The 15,600-nt window shown below is 36.2% G+C and overlaps 1 long non-coding RNA gene across 11 annotated transcripts in view; it reads right to left on the minus strand.

Annotated features, from left to right (window-relative positions):
• Positions 1-15,600, minus strand: part of LOC116216759 (uncharacterized) — a 182,528-nt gene that overhangs the window by 129,562 nt on the left and 37,366 nt on the right. For 6 of the 11 annotated variants that reach the window (XR_014883959.1, XR_014883961.1, XR_014883958.1 and 3 more), the window contains exon 3: positions 5,185-5,289. This is a non-coding gene — a long non-coding RNA (uncharacterized LOC116216759). Of the gene's footprint in view, positions 1-5,184; positions 5,290-14,786; positions 14,842-15,600 lie in introns of all 11 variants that reach the window. The other 5 variants (XR_014883956.1, XR_014883953.1, XR_014883952.1 and 2 more) reach the window with 2 other exon arrangements.

Genomic DNA, 15,600 nt, shown 5'->3' on the forward strand with positions numbered 1-15,600 from the left:
AAAGAAGGGCAACAAGTCTTGTGAAGGGCTTGGAGAATATAGCCTACAAGGAGTAAGTAAAGGAACTGGGGCTGTTTAGTATGGGGAAGAGGAGGCTGAGGAGAGACCTTATTGCTCTCTTTAAATACCTCAAAGGTGACTGCAGTGAGAGTGGGGTTGGTCTCTTCTCAATGCTGACAGCTGCCAGGGAGAGGGGAAATGGCTTCAAGCTGAGCCAAGGGAGGCTAAGGTTGGATAAAACAGAAAACTTCTTTACCAAAAGGGTTGTTAAGCACTGGAACAGGCTCCCCAGGGAGGTAGTTGAGCCACCATCCCTGAATGTGTTTAAAAACAGTCTGGGGACAGGCTTAGGGACATGATTGAGCAGAGAGTTGTTAGAGTTAGGGTAGTGAGGCTAGGTTGTGGTTGGACTTGATGATCTTGAAGGTCTTTTCCAACCTGAGCAATTCTATGATTCTGTGATTCTATAACAAGAGCTACAAAACTGCTTGCACAAAACGAATAATCTTTGCTGGAATAACAAACTAATTCTACTCAGCCACTAGAAGTGAAAACAAGAATATCCCAGATATGAGCACAGAATGGGAGAACTCCTTGAGAGGAGAAGGACTTGGAGGTCCTGATGGACGAAAAGTTGGACATGAGCCAGCAGTGTGCTCTTGCAGACTAGAAGGCCAACTGCATCCTGGCCTACATCAAAGGAAGATGGCCAGCAAATGTGGGAGGTGATTGTTCCATATGCTTTGCCCTTGTGAGGCCCCATGTAGAGTACAGTGTCCATGTCTGGGGCCCTCAGAACAGGAAGGATGCAGAGCTGTCCAGAGGAGGCACACAAAGATGATCACAGGTATATGAGAGCTGTAGATGCCCCATCCCCGGTAGCCTTCAAAGTCAGGTTGGGTGGGACCCTGGGCAGCTTGATCTAATGGGTGGCAATCCTGCACATGACAGGAAGGTTGCAATCAGATGATCTTTAAGGTCCCCCCAATCTAAGCCATTCTCTCATTCACTCATTCTATGATATTCAAAGTAAAGTCTTTCATATTCACAAAACAAATTCTGTTAATCAGGAATAAACTCGTGCTGAACTGTACTGTTGGGTAAACAATATGAAGAAGAAAATCAGATGTTTAATTTGAGTCTCAATTTTAGAAAACAAAATGTGTAGTATACTCAAAGATGATGCTTTTTATGATCTTTTTGATGATCATCATATATTTAAATGACTCTTAAAACATGGCAGTTAATTTAAGAGACAAACAACATTTCAAAACTGGAAAATGAACTATCCCACTTTTAAAAGATTTTTAAAGAATTTAAAAGATTAAAATACTCAACAGTATTTTCATACTGTTATATTCCTGAAAATACATAAAAAGTTATATTTTGCCAGTTCTAATGGAACTTTAAGAAGCAAAACAATTGTTAAATGTTCAAACATATGTATTTCACTATATAATTTGGAGAGAACTGGATAGACTCACTATAGTTAGTATAAATTACAGCTGATCTGACCTGCAGTCACTTCCAAGATATTTGTGCTTCGTGGTACTGATAAGTAGCTGCACAACTGTTGTAAGCCCTTGACCTTTCACTTGTCTGAAGTGGTAAGTGTGAAATTTGTGACCAGCAATTGGTGCAATTTCAGAGCACATCAAGATCATAGCAGAATATAGATGAATTGAACCGGACAGCGTGAGAGCCAACACTGCAGATCAAAATTCTGATAAAAGATCCTTGGAGAGGTTCTTCTTTACTTTATACAGCATTGTTCAATGCTTGCTACTATAATAAAATTCCACCCTTCCAGAAGATTCTGCTTCCAAATGTTGTTATTTTACTCTGAAAGGAGAAGTGGTCAAAAAGCACGTTCACCAAATAAAATCACTGTACTGATTTATCCTTTATACAACTTCCTTTGTGGTCAGGAAGCTAAAATAGATATGGACTTGTGAATGAGAGCTTGGCTTTATGTATTCATGAAAATGTCCATGTTTTTCCTTATCTTCATGAATTTGCATTATGAAAACAAATTAATCATAATTTCAGAATAAGCCAGTAGTGAAGAAAGATTTAAATATCCATATTCATTTTCTAGTGGGATGATGCAATTTCTCCCTCCTTGCTGCAAATGGATAGAAGGCCTAAAGTCAACAGTCTTTTGAGGATGACAAACCAGAGTATTTTTCTTTCTTGAGAAAGGATAAGTTTACCACTGAACAGCACTGAAAACGTATCTTCTAAGTAAAACCAGTACTTACATATGAAAATCAACAATATTTTGTACCCAGTTGCCAGAATAGTTTAAGGTAAATGTTAACACAGGTTAACAAAATCTAGTTCATTAAAATACAGTGGAGGATTGGATCCACGTGCCAGTGTTGTAGAGAGCAGCTCCGCCTTGGTATTTTTTTTGTTATGATCTATAGGCAATTCTCTTGCCCTTAGTCTCCTTCAATCCACTGCAGCAGCAGCAATTGCTTCCTACTGAGGCTAATGTTTGATTAAGATCATCTGTTCTTTTACTGCATACTGAAACTTCTTGATGCTCTCTGGATCTTTTCTGTTCTTTGTAGATTCCAAAATCCCCAAAAGCATCAAACCCCCAAAGCTCACTACACAGCTCCAGTGTTGCTCTTTTCAACACCTGATGGTCTCCAACAGCCATCGTTGCCCACTAAATTTGCAACCTTGTAAGTAAAATCAAGAGGAAATGAGAAAAGTCACGCACTTTTGTCTCCCTTTATCCTTTGCACTGATGGAATAATGCTCAGGGCTACAGGTGAGTGGCCTAAGCAGGAAATGCAATCTTGCTCAAGAGGAAGATACAGTTGACAGGGGTTTAGGTGAACCTGCTTTGTATATCTAGCTAAATTTCAGCTCATGCGAAACTGGGAGCTTCATAGCTACTTCTGTGCAGGTACACATCTATGTATGAGGGCACCCTAGAACTCTAGAAGGACTTAATGGCCTTGATCTGCATCAAATGCTGTTTCCACACGCACTCATGATCTGAGGTTTGAGCTGTGCTGGAACAGTGGTTTAGCCATAGCCATGGGACCTATGACAGTGGGTCCTGATCTGTGGACTTCCCTACCTGACCTAAGACATCTTTGGCTATCACAGGACCTGAACTTGTCCTGCCTTTTAACTACCTGGCTTGTCCTCAGACCTTCCTCATTTCTGTGAACTTGCTTGGTGATCTCAGCTCCTGACCTGACCATCATTTTGGAGCTTCAGTGGGAGCAGTGGGATAGGCCTTGGCTGAAATAGTCACTGCTTTGCTAGACTGCAGTACCTTGGTTTTTGCTGCAATATGAAAGCTGGACCTCAGTATCATGTAAGTTTCAAAAATTCAAATTCATTGAAGTAATGAATAAATAATTAATGAGAAAACTTATTTTCTGATTGAATAGAATAGTGGCAGGATTTTTTAATAACCTGAAAGTTGAAAATAAAATAGCCATACAAGTATTGAAAGAGCTTTATTGAAGCATTCTGCTTCTTGCATTTGGAAACTGAAATTTGGCAATGAGGTAATCTAGGGTTTCACCAGGTTCTTTATGCAGTACCATTAATTTATTCAGATATACATTAAACCTTCAAAATTCAGGACTCATGTCCTTGCAAAAGGTAGCAGAGCTGCACTACTTAAATCCTTGCTCATTCCAACTGTAAAAAGAGTACACAATCTGTAATAAACATGTGCAATTATAACCAAGACATTTGCTTGTTTAGAAGTCTTTTGATGTAAAGATGGTAATTACTACACCACTGACTCCTTCTAAGAGTCCCACAAGTACAGTATCTGAGAGATAATTAGAGGAAATCAAAAGGCAAACTGAGCCATAACGTCCTCACTGAAATTAGCCACTGTGCACACAAAGATCAATTTTGACTCAAAAACTTAGGAATCCATATTATGTTGTCACTGTACTGTCCTCATATTAGTATTTAAAGGTTTTTACATTTCTATGTATCTGTATTTGGTTCCACTATGAAAACTGGAGTGACTGTCAGCCAGCTGAGAATATGTGTAATATATAGATCAGACAAACACAAATAGATATCTAATGGCCGACACTAAATCAACTACTTGGACTAATATATCCATTTGTTCACTCTTCTATTTTGTAAATAGAAAATTTACATGTTGAGTCAATAAAGAAAGAAAACACTACTCAGAAAATTCCTTCCAAATCTACTCAGTCTTTTACATATTGGAAAGAGAGATGAATAGCATAGTTTTGACAACCTAGAAAAAAACAAGGTTATATGCAACCCCAAATATGATTTAGCATGGAAGTTTATTACAATTGTAAAAAATATGCTTTTAAAAAGAAAAACACTGAATATTTAATACTGAAAAATAAGTAGTATGTAGTAGTACGCCTGAGGGCTCTTTTGCTATGTTGAGTGGCTTTAATTTAATTTAGAAAGCCTGTAAAAATGGTATATAGTAAGCACTTTTCTAGTCTTCTACCAACTTTTTGTTATTGTTGTAGAAAGACAGAAAGCTACATAACTAATCTTTGGATCCACTGTTAGTAATTACATCTTGTGTTTGTTTAGCCATAATAACAAGATGAAAAAGGATATTAAATATCTATTTTTATTCCAGCATTCTTTATGAGGTAATAGTAGCATGCCTCGTCAGTATGATTTAAAGATCAAATATTTTGACATTTCTGAAATTCGAAAATTCTTACTGTTGTTATTAATTATCTCACTGCTTCATTCCATATAACTAGTTATTTGTACAATTGCATGTAAGCATCTAAATCTAGATTCTTAAATAACAAGATTATATGCATGCCAGTGAAATGCCGTATGTATCCTGCTATTGTGCCATGTAACCCTTTGGGCATTTTCCTTTAGATTCATAGACAGATTTTATTGTAGAGGTGAATTGCATGTATGATTCAAATAGGCTCCAGGCAGATGCTCAGGATTTTCCTGAAAACATATAAAGGCTTCAGGGAAACATCTTCCCTTGGCGAACATAAAAGCACCGCTTGCATGTTTCCGTACGGAATATCCTTAGAACTTTGTTCACAAGCACAGAGAGAATTGAGAAGCAAAGCTGAGTGTTTCTGGTGCCCTAAGGATTTTTGAGATAATAACCACATGGAAAAGGTTCTTAGGCACATAGCAATGTGTTACAAATGATTGAAGATATTTTACCTTTCTTAAATTCTTGGCAGTGCTCTGATCTGGGTTTCTTCTGGTCCATTGTAAGGTCAAGTATTACATTAGGGCTTGATTGAAGTTTCAATAATTCAGAATCATCTGTAATGACAAGTTATAAATATTTTCTGCTAAAAGTATTTAAAAACAACAAAAAAAATTGCCTATTATTTATAAAGTGACAGTAGTAGGTGTAGGGGACAGTAGCATTGCTTAATATGAAACAGCTTGAGATTTAACGGCTACTTTAGGGGAAATGTGCTCTATTTGATGAAATTGTACTAAAAAGTTAATCTTATTATCACATCATAACCACTACTAAATAAAAGGTGATACATTTATTGAAATTTTATTTGAGATAACAGTGATGCTAGGCTAAAGATGAGAGAAAGCTCTCTTAAAACAAGTATGTAAACACACAGGTTAATGGAAATATATTCAATAATCCTTTCCATTTAGACCCAAGACCAATGTAACTGGAAGTGAAACATGTCTTCAGCTATGCTGATGAAGTTCATTTTTTATTTTTCAATCAAACTGTGCAATTTATTTCCTATTAAATTTATTTAGTTATACTCAGTTATTTTTCTATGTCCTTCCACTGTCTTGTTTGTTCTAAAGTGTTCTGAATTTAAGTTTCTGTGATGTGATGTACTTTCAATTTCTTTCTGCATCTTTTTTTCTCCTCAGTGCTTCCATTGTCCTCTTTGGGGGCAGAAAGTGCATCATATTTTCATATATTCACGTCCTGTGTGTTTCACTTGTCAGTAAACTGTAATAGATGAGGCCTGATTCAGGCCTTCATTGAGCTTTCTATCATGTTGCTTTCTAGGTAGCAAAGCAATTTCAATGTCAGTAAATACATTCTAGTACCAACAACAACTATCCTACACTCAGGAGAACTGTCCTCATAAAATATTACTATTATTAAAATGGTCTTTATTTGTTTGATCTGTTTTGCACGTTACTTAAACAAGTCCCTTCTGTGACTCCTAACTGTATTGCAACAGAATTTCTGTCTTCTGATCTTGTCTCTCAACCTGCTTTTCTTTTCTGCAGGTGTGTCACAAATTTCAGTCCTTAATAATATTTCCCCTTGTCTACCCATCTGCTTATTTTAGCTGCTGCTTCCTCTCTGCTGGATTCTGTACAGACTTCCCATCCCCCTGTCCACTCCTTTAAACTCTCCCCCATAGCTCTGTCTATCCTCTCAGTCGGTGCATTTGTGACCCTTCTGTTCAGATGGAACCCATCCCACCTATATAGGCTCCATCTGTTCAAAAATGTCCCACAAACCTAAAAGGGGACGGAGGAAGTTCTCCTCTACAGAATTGACGTCACTAGATGGAATTCTCCTGGGGTTCTGGCCCCGGAGAATGGGTAGCATTTACAAATAATAAAAAGGCTTCTTGCTGAAAGGAATTCCTGTGAATCATATTGCTGCAATACCTACCTATTTTCTTGTATACTTCTCAGGACTTGATCCAAAGCCTAACTCATTGGGGATTTTCCACTGATTTCAGTGGACTTTGGATCAAATCTTAATTTCACAAATATATGACTCAAAGGACAGGTTTCAAAACTAACAACTTTTGCCAAGATAAGCGTGTTTAATAACTTCCAAGCAATTTTCTTTACTTAAAAATATGGCAACTAAAAAAATAAAATATACTTATTTGGGAAACTACTATTAACAATATATGTATGCTTGGACTTGCTGAAATTGAACATTGCAGATATGATGCAACCTTTTGTCAGTGGAATGATTTTTTTGGTCATGCTCCAAATGTTGCTCAATATCTGCAATATGTAAAGTATTAAAATCTCCTTGTGATCAGCTTCAAGGGACAAGAAAGGCTGGAAGCAGATAAAAGCAAAACACTCCCTGCTTTCAGCATTGGTAAAATTTCTCATCTCAGGATTTTTTTTTTTCATTATAGCCTAAGGAGAAAAGTTGTATTAGTCTACTGCATGAAGCAAATCAGTTCAAAATAAATAAGGACTGAAAATGAAACCTAGATTTATGTATCTCACTGTACAAATATAAAAATGTAGAGGAAAGGAAAGGCTGAATTTAATTTTTGGCAGTTATTACTCTACTCAGTCACTGAGATGTGCTTTAAAATTGCAAAAAGACAAGAACAAGAACTGCTCTATACTTTATTTTTGAATAAGGTTCCTTGCAATGATGGTCTCTTCCAGCTTTTTGCAAGGTACAGTAGCTGCAGCTTTGTTTATCTGGCCCCTACACAATATTGTCAGGATGCATTTCCATTTTCCAAGTGACTGCTGCCACTGTGCCACAATCTGTGCTCATTTCTCGAGCAGCTAAACCCTTTGACACTGTGGTTTTTAATTAAAATTACATTAAACTTAATCAGCCAGAAAGAGGCTGCTGTAGAAGGCAGGTTTGATTGCAACCTGCAAAGGGCGCTGGGGCTGCCAACTCGCTAAAGATGTGCCGGCAGATGCCAAGCTGCTTGTGTGAGCCCCATGGTCACAAAAATGCTATGAGAGGTCAGTTCTGTCTTCACTTTTCTCTAGCACTGTCACCAAACTATAATGCGTGATAACTCTCGATAAAGCTCAAGGAAGAGAAACACATTGCTAATAGAGCCAATGTACTTTTATTAATTTCTTGTGTAACAGAGAGTCACAGAAAAGATGTATTTGACAAATGCAGTTATTTGGTGAAACATGCAAATGATAGTACTACAGGTCTACCTGCATGTTTAAGAATCAAAACATGTCAAGGGGTAATGAGATTGGGCCTTGTGATTAAATTGTCCCTCACATCCTCATGATTTTCCTTTGAGTTTATTTTTTATTCTTGTTTGGCTTTGGACTGAGTGCTCAGTGAATGAGTAGGCCTAAGAGTATTGGACTGTCAATACCTTGTACAGCTAAGACCGATTTAACTGCTTTAAAGAATAGTTTGTGTCTTAAAATTGGCAATAAAAGTTAAAGTAGAGCCTTGAAATAGCATTCATAAACTTTTAAACATTCTTTGATAACAGCCCAAAGTAACTACAGTGTCTCTTGAGGTTAATAAGATACTGGTTTCTTCCAAAGACATGTGGGGGTCACTGAATGGAAATTATGTGTGACAATATCATTATTTACGTTATTTTAATAGTTAAGCAAATTAAATCATCTCTCTCAGTGACATTTCCTTTCTATTGTTTTGATCTGAACAAATTCACAGACAAACTGGAGAACTTCCAGCTTACTCAATCTGCCTCAAATATGATAGAACTAGATGTCTAATGCAGCAGACTTTTTCAAAAAACCACTTCACATCTTCTTGAGTTCTGAATTTTAGAATAATACCAAAGAGGCAAGGCAGTTACAACAATCATCTTTCATGCTGTGCAGTCTGAAGAGATCTTAATGCTTTGAAAGTCCTTTTACATTCTGTGCAGTAAGATAAAGAAAAAACAAACACATGAGTCTTTTGTTTCTCTTGTACATTAAATAAACCCTAGGCTTCTGAAAGATCCTGGGCAACATTTGAGTGTTTAACTCCATTTTGTATTTTCTCATGTGGGCTATTTCATCCTTCTGCCTATGAATAGTAGATGATTCTTGAATCACTTGATTACTATTATTATTATTTTCTGTGGGAATCTGAATTCGCTTTATGTGTTCAGAGGAACAAATAAGCTGTGATTTGATGATAATACAGGCTGAACAGATTATAATTCCCTTTGTACAGTTTTCAGTTGTGCATGCCTGGAAATCTGTTTATTGAAACCTGGAAAATCAGGAACAAATTTGGCAAAGTAGTAAGAGAAATGAAGAAATGACAGATAGAAGATTAATTAAACTTAAAAAAGATTGGTAGACTTACAATTTGCAAAGAGAGACACTTGAAGGAGAAAAAAGAGAGAACATTATGAAAGGTTCCATAGTGAGTAAAGTGAGATTGAAAAGTTAACTTCTGAGTACAAAATCAGACGTATTAAATACAGAGGAAAATGGTGAGTACTGTGTTAACATCTATTCTGAACACTATCAGAAAATAAACACATTAACACCTATAAATCTGGAATAGCACTAATTAAGTCAATGGAATCAGGCTGTTCTAAGAGAAAAAGGAATGTTTTTTTTCTTCAACAATTTGGGAAAAGAAAACTAATGAACAAAGCATCTCATGCTTGCTAATTACATTTGGTTTAAGAAACATTAAAATATATAATGAAAAAATTAAATTTGTACGATAAACAAAAGCACAAAAAAGAAGTGATGAAAGTAAGAAACAGTTTTTAACATTTGGACTTCTTTTTCTGAATACCGAGATTCCAGAAAAAGTAAGGAATTAAGATATAATTATTTTATCATATTACATGTAAAGTGACCATTAACTCTTTTCTTCCTCCTTAATCATACAATTTTCACTTTATTTTCTAATCTCTACATTATCCTTACATACAGAGTTCTAAATATTTTGAGTATTTGTTTTGTGCCTTGTAAGCAACTCTATTATTCATGCAGCTCCATGTTTACTAATAATTTCCTGGGACTGAACTTCAGCCCTGAAATGAAGTATGAAAGGCACCACAGAACAAACCTCCATCTTAAATGTTTGGTCTAAATTGATATTACTGGTAAACAGAAACCAAGCATTTCTAAGTCTTACTAAACAGCATTTTTTCTCACTCTCAACTAGATCTTGCTATGCATAAGTGTGTCCAGTGCAGAGCAAAACGCATGGCAGGAAACACTGTTATTTCATATGTGGAGGTTGGCCAGTTCCTTAAATGGATTACACAGTGTGATCTCCACTGTTAGTACGGATCAGACCCAGCAATCAAATGCTTCTTTCAGTACAGTGTTCCTAGCATGAAAGGATAAAAAAAGCTAAGGAAATATTATTTCACTTTTTACGTCATCTTTATGTTACTTCCTATGTTACAAAGTCTGTAGTAAAGCTAAGGATTATATTCTTTACTGATCACCCACAGAGCTTCATTTTGAATAGTAAGGTATGTTACTTACATGATGAAATAATGGGTAGTTTCACGTAAAGTTAAAATAATATCTCCTGAATTGTCTTTGTATTGTATTTTATCAGAAATTAAAGCTAGTCTATGTCAGGTCTTTCTAAATAATCTTCCCTGAATGAATCCTCTGGGATATAATCTCAGTTGAATTCACACTGCAGTTTTTGTCTTGTAGATCACTGATGGTCTTTCACACCTCCCAGATGCCTTATCTCAGGCAAAGTGAACTATACAGTCTGAGCCTTTTCCATAAGATTTGGTTGAAGTGGGTCAACAGATTCAGGGGAGGGAGACAAATGCACGTACATATTCCCTGGGAAACTGTGACAGTCTTGTTTGCTCAGAAAAAAAAGGCTAAAAGAAAGATGTAAAAGACTAGATCTGAATGTTCTTACTTCATCTATTCGATGACAGTTGTGAGTTTGTTTTGAAAAAATTCAAAGAAGTGATGGACAAAGAGCTCTATAGTGAGAGCAAGATACTGCACAGGCATAAAGATGTCACTGGCATCTGCATGAGCACACACATCACCACCCACAGGAGTAATGAGCAAGTTCAGAATGATGTGCACTACATGATGGGATAAAGATGGCATACACAGGAAAGTGGAATTTGATATGAGGAATTTCTACCTCTTGTATAATTGGGAAATCTCAAAGGTGTGATTGAATGAAGGCAAGAGTGACGGTTACAAAAATGATGGCTTCTCAAACTAATGTGTAGGGAACGCTGCCAGGAATAGTTCATGTCTATATCTAGTTAACCAAAGACCAGGCAGTAGGAGCAAATTAGAGTTGAGCCCCTAGGGATCAAGTAACCATAATCTGATTAAATTTATTATAATGCAGAAACCAAAACCGATTAAAACAAATATAAAAAATATGACTTCCGACTGACCTGCTCTGACGTCTCACAGAAGTAAGGAACCTTGGAAGTGTGTGTCCATAGCGGAAGGCAACTCTGGAGCTCAGAGTATGCAAGACAAACCGAGACAAACCAAACTGATTCTGCTTAAATCTTGACATTTCAAAATGGGAGTGCTTTTATTCCTCCTAGAAGATACCCACTGTAACAGTTGTTTCAGTTACATTTAAAGCAGTGGTATATTTTAGAATTTAAAGACAAGTTCAATATGATTATTGATTATTAGTAATCTAAAGACATGAGATGTACCCTTTTTAGAGATTAAAAGCAAGATGGATACTGATATAATGCTATCATTCATTTGCATCTTCAGCGTGTTTCTAAGTCAACCACGTCTAGCACCTGTATGGCAGGAAACTACATATCTCATCAATCTACACTTGTAAGGTGCAACATTGTAAATGAAAACAGTGAAATACTACCAAAATGTTGCCTTGTGTGTGGGACATCCAGTTTTTATTTGGTACATACACAGCATTTTGCATTTTGTAGACGGTCACGTATCTCCGAAATAAGTAGTGGTGGCAACTGAGCTGCAGTTGATGAGCTCTCACATGTGGATATCCACCTGGAATGCTCCTTTCCCATTTCCAGGCTAAAACTTTTTTTGAGTGTCAATACTAAGCTACAAGAAACCAAAATGAACACAGGCAGGAAACTGGACATTACAGAGACTCTAGTGTTTGGCCAAGCAGTCAAATCCCAATTTGTCAACTGTACAGAGAAGACTTCAGGTTCATGCTGCCTTTTAGTTTGGGTCATACAGAACATACAGGCCTGCAATATATTCAACTGGAATATAACTGAGGGACCTCTTTTAGAATATCCCCTGCTAGATTGCCACTTAGTAATTGTAGAACAGGTTGCTGTCATACAGTGTGGATGCTGGAAACAATGGTGGGTGCACAGAATTACGTTGCTCCAATCTGAGTTAATATAGTGTAGTATGTTCAAAGAATGAGTGATTGATGCTTTGAAAGAAGGATTTTTTAAATGAGAAGTTAAAATACAGTATATATTATACAATTGCTGATGTGCACTGCCATGTAATGCACTCACCTATTCACCGCTCAAATCTCTCTTTCTCTCCCCTACATTTTTGATGTTCCTTTTTAAGAGACGGTGCTATATTCATTACAGCTCTTCAAGTTCAAAGACAACGTGCAAAGCCCATGATGTCTCATGACTGCAAATCTCAGGGGAATCCCTGCCTTCTAACTCAGTTTTTTGGATTTACCCAAAGAACCAGCACGTGGCTCTCTGAAATAGTTCAGATGGGCAGTGTTGGTTTTGGTATGCCTGTGTAACACATCTCACATTTGAGACTCAACAATATATCTTGTAAGTTGCTGCTTTCAGTGTTTGTAAGTCTTGATGTTGTCCTACGAAAAAATACTCACACTGAAATTACGAAAGTGAGATATTTTCTCCCTATCTCTTCCCTGTTCCAAACAAAATGATCTTAAATTTTATACTCACTCTTAACACTATGTTATTATTTATGATGCTACAAGTTTGTATTATTTCCCTAAAGGTAATTTCTGGACAGTTTAGAATAAGAAACAATCAGTTTGTAAATTTTCATTAATGTAACAATATGAGGTGCCTCAAGGCAATTGAAATGTTTTCTGGTGGCCAAATACACGCTATTTGTAAGATGCCCTCCATGAACATGAGAACTAGTCATGACACAATACAATATAAATACCTACTTCTGTATCAGTGAAGACAAAGTGAAGTAGTAAAATGACTACTTTGTCAAATGATTACAGCTTCCACACGGCTGAGTTTGCCAAGAATGAATCTTCTGACTGCTATCATATTAGATGAGTAATCCCACTAATTTCAGGGAAATTAGACAAGAGGTAAAGTCCTACATAATGTAAGTACAAAGAAGATTCTAGTTTCTGCTAAGCAGTTGCTACCTCTCAGAAAGGACAATTTTGACTTTAAACATCTCTCAAGACAGCAAAAGTGAAATCTTTGATGTCTTTTTCTGCTCGCATAGATTGGTACAGAACCTTCCACTGTTGGTTGTTTTTGTTTGTTTGACAGAGGAAAAACATTGATTAAGAATAAAACAGAACTACTCTGCATATAAATTAACGACTAAGACACCACAGGAAAAATAATGTACAAAAACTAAACATGTAGGACTGGATTTTTTTTTTTTATGAAGTCCGACTTGTTATTCATAAATTTATCCCCACTTGATGTAACAGCTTTAACATTTTTCTACAAATTTAGTAATATTTTTGATATAAGTATGAGAAAGAAATAAGCTGGAGTTTTCTCAGAAAATATATTCACTCTTTAGGAAACAATCTGGATAGAAGAGATCTAATAAAACAACAATAAATATCTACTTGATTCCAAAGAAAAATCCTTCAGATTTTATTTTTCTTCACCTTAGATTGTTATAATTTATTTCTTGACTGCTCTTTTGATTTATTGTATTTCTTCATGTGTTTTTAAGCCAGAGCTGCTGTACGCTTGCAATTTAGTGTCTAACCTTTAAATGCCCAGAGACATCTTAGCAACCAACAAAGGAACACCGATCTGGACCTATAACTGTACTCCATACGTCGCTGCTGATTAGGAAGCATGAGGGTCTATCATACCAGACACGTCCCTGGCAGCACTGGGTCATTGCACTCAAAGGGTTAACTGATGGCATTTAATATACTTATCTGGGGGTAAAGAGTTTCAAGGCTGAAAAATACTTCCCCTCGTATTACCACTTGGTCAATTAGCAACCTTTAGGCCAGAGCTATGTGTTCATATTCTCTTGTTATCCTGTCAGGACTCTTTACTCATTCACCAGTAATGGAGTCCTGTGACTAAAACCCTTTTTGGCCAGGGTAGCTGAAAGACCAGCTTCTGATCCCTCACAGAAACTCTCCTACCGGCAATAAAACAGCAGTTATATCACAACTGCTCAAATGGCAAATGTGAAGTGACTGCTCGAGTATAAGATGCTGCCTGAAAAAAAGAAGATGGGGGTAGCTCATTTGACAGAGCTGTTCACACTTTTTCTGCACAGCTGAGAGACATTAGCTTGATTTCCTAAGATTGGTGTGTTTTCCAGCACGGTGAGTTAGAAAACCTAGCAGCCTCTGAGAGAAGCTGGGTCTGATCATACATGTTTCAAAGCTCAGGCACAAAAAGGCATTCCAAAAAAAAAAAAAAAAAACCACCCTCATAAAAAGCTGAATATTTTTTGCAAGGTCAATAGTTCAATTAAAGTAAAGCGAAACTGAAAAAAGACTTTCCTGAATTGTCTCTTTCCACACTACTACTCTACCTACCTCAGAATTCCTCAATTTATACTCATTTGGGAAAAATTTCTTCTTTCTTTTTTTTTTTTTTTTTTTCAAAATAACATCCAAACTTGTTTATGTTAACACAGGTTGCAGATGACCTTTAACAACAATCTGGTTCACCAAATTTGATAATAAAGGAAAAGCAGAAAACAGGTTTTTTTTAGCTTTGATTGATAAAATGCCTGTATTTTATACTGAAATAATCACCTGGAAGACTCATAATCAATAGTGTTAGTTATTCAGGAGATTCCATTATCCACAGTAGTTATTACTTCTAAAATATCAAGTCATTTGGATATGTAAACATAGACTGAGGTTTTTATCTTGGATAATAGTTGTTTTAACTTACAGAGAAAATACCTTTTAAAAGCCTCCGTTCTATCAGTCACAGGTAATCAACATTCCTGGAGAAAAGAATGGATAAGTAGATCATGTTTTAAATTTTTTTTTAGTATCAGAACTATCTCAAAATGAGTTATGTATTACAGTACATGCATTTACTATATTATATGCAGTTACAATAATATCAACCTCCTTCAATGAATGCAGAAACAACAGAAGCAATTTCTTCAGAAAAGATGGAAATCTGTTGATTTTTTTAGTTTGATTTTAGGATGTGAAAACTTGTGGCCTGATTTTTATTCAATATTACTGGTAAATTTTAACTCCTAAAATGTACACTGAAGTCAATAATTTATTTAGAGTTTGAATTTTTTTTTCAAGCTCTTATCTCCTGAAGCTTCTCATACAATGACAGTTCAATATGTAGTAAAAGGTAATGCCATTGAAGCTGAAAAGCTCTCTAGGTGTATTTTGAGTTGTTGGCTGTGTGTCTGATTGGGGCTAAATAGAACTTTTTAGTTCTATTTAGACAGTCAATCCGCTGATTCAGACTCTGCTATGAAATGCAGCTGTCTGGGTTTGGAGGTGGAGTGATTGTGGTTTTTATTTTGTTCTTTCCTTTGGAGATATCTTCACTAATGGCTGCTGTATAAGTATAGATATGTGAGAGGCTTGAGGAACTTCTGAAATTTATGTGAGAGCCTAACTAGATTTTTTCAAGAGCTATAACAGCACCTTTGCATTCCTCCTGAGATCAGCTCTGCTAATTGACTATAAAGATATTTTGAAATTCTTTGGACAAGTAAAAGCTCTGATAATTT

The sequence above is a fragment of the Meleagris gallopavo genome, chromosome 6 (genome assembly GCF_905368555.1).
Source record: "Meleagris gallopavo chromosome 6, MGAL_WU_HG_1.1, whole genome shotgun sequence".
NCBI classification, from domain to species: Eukaryota; Metazoa; Chordata; class Aves; order Galliformes; family Phasianidae; genus Meleagris; species Meleagris gallopavo.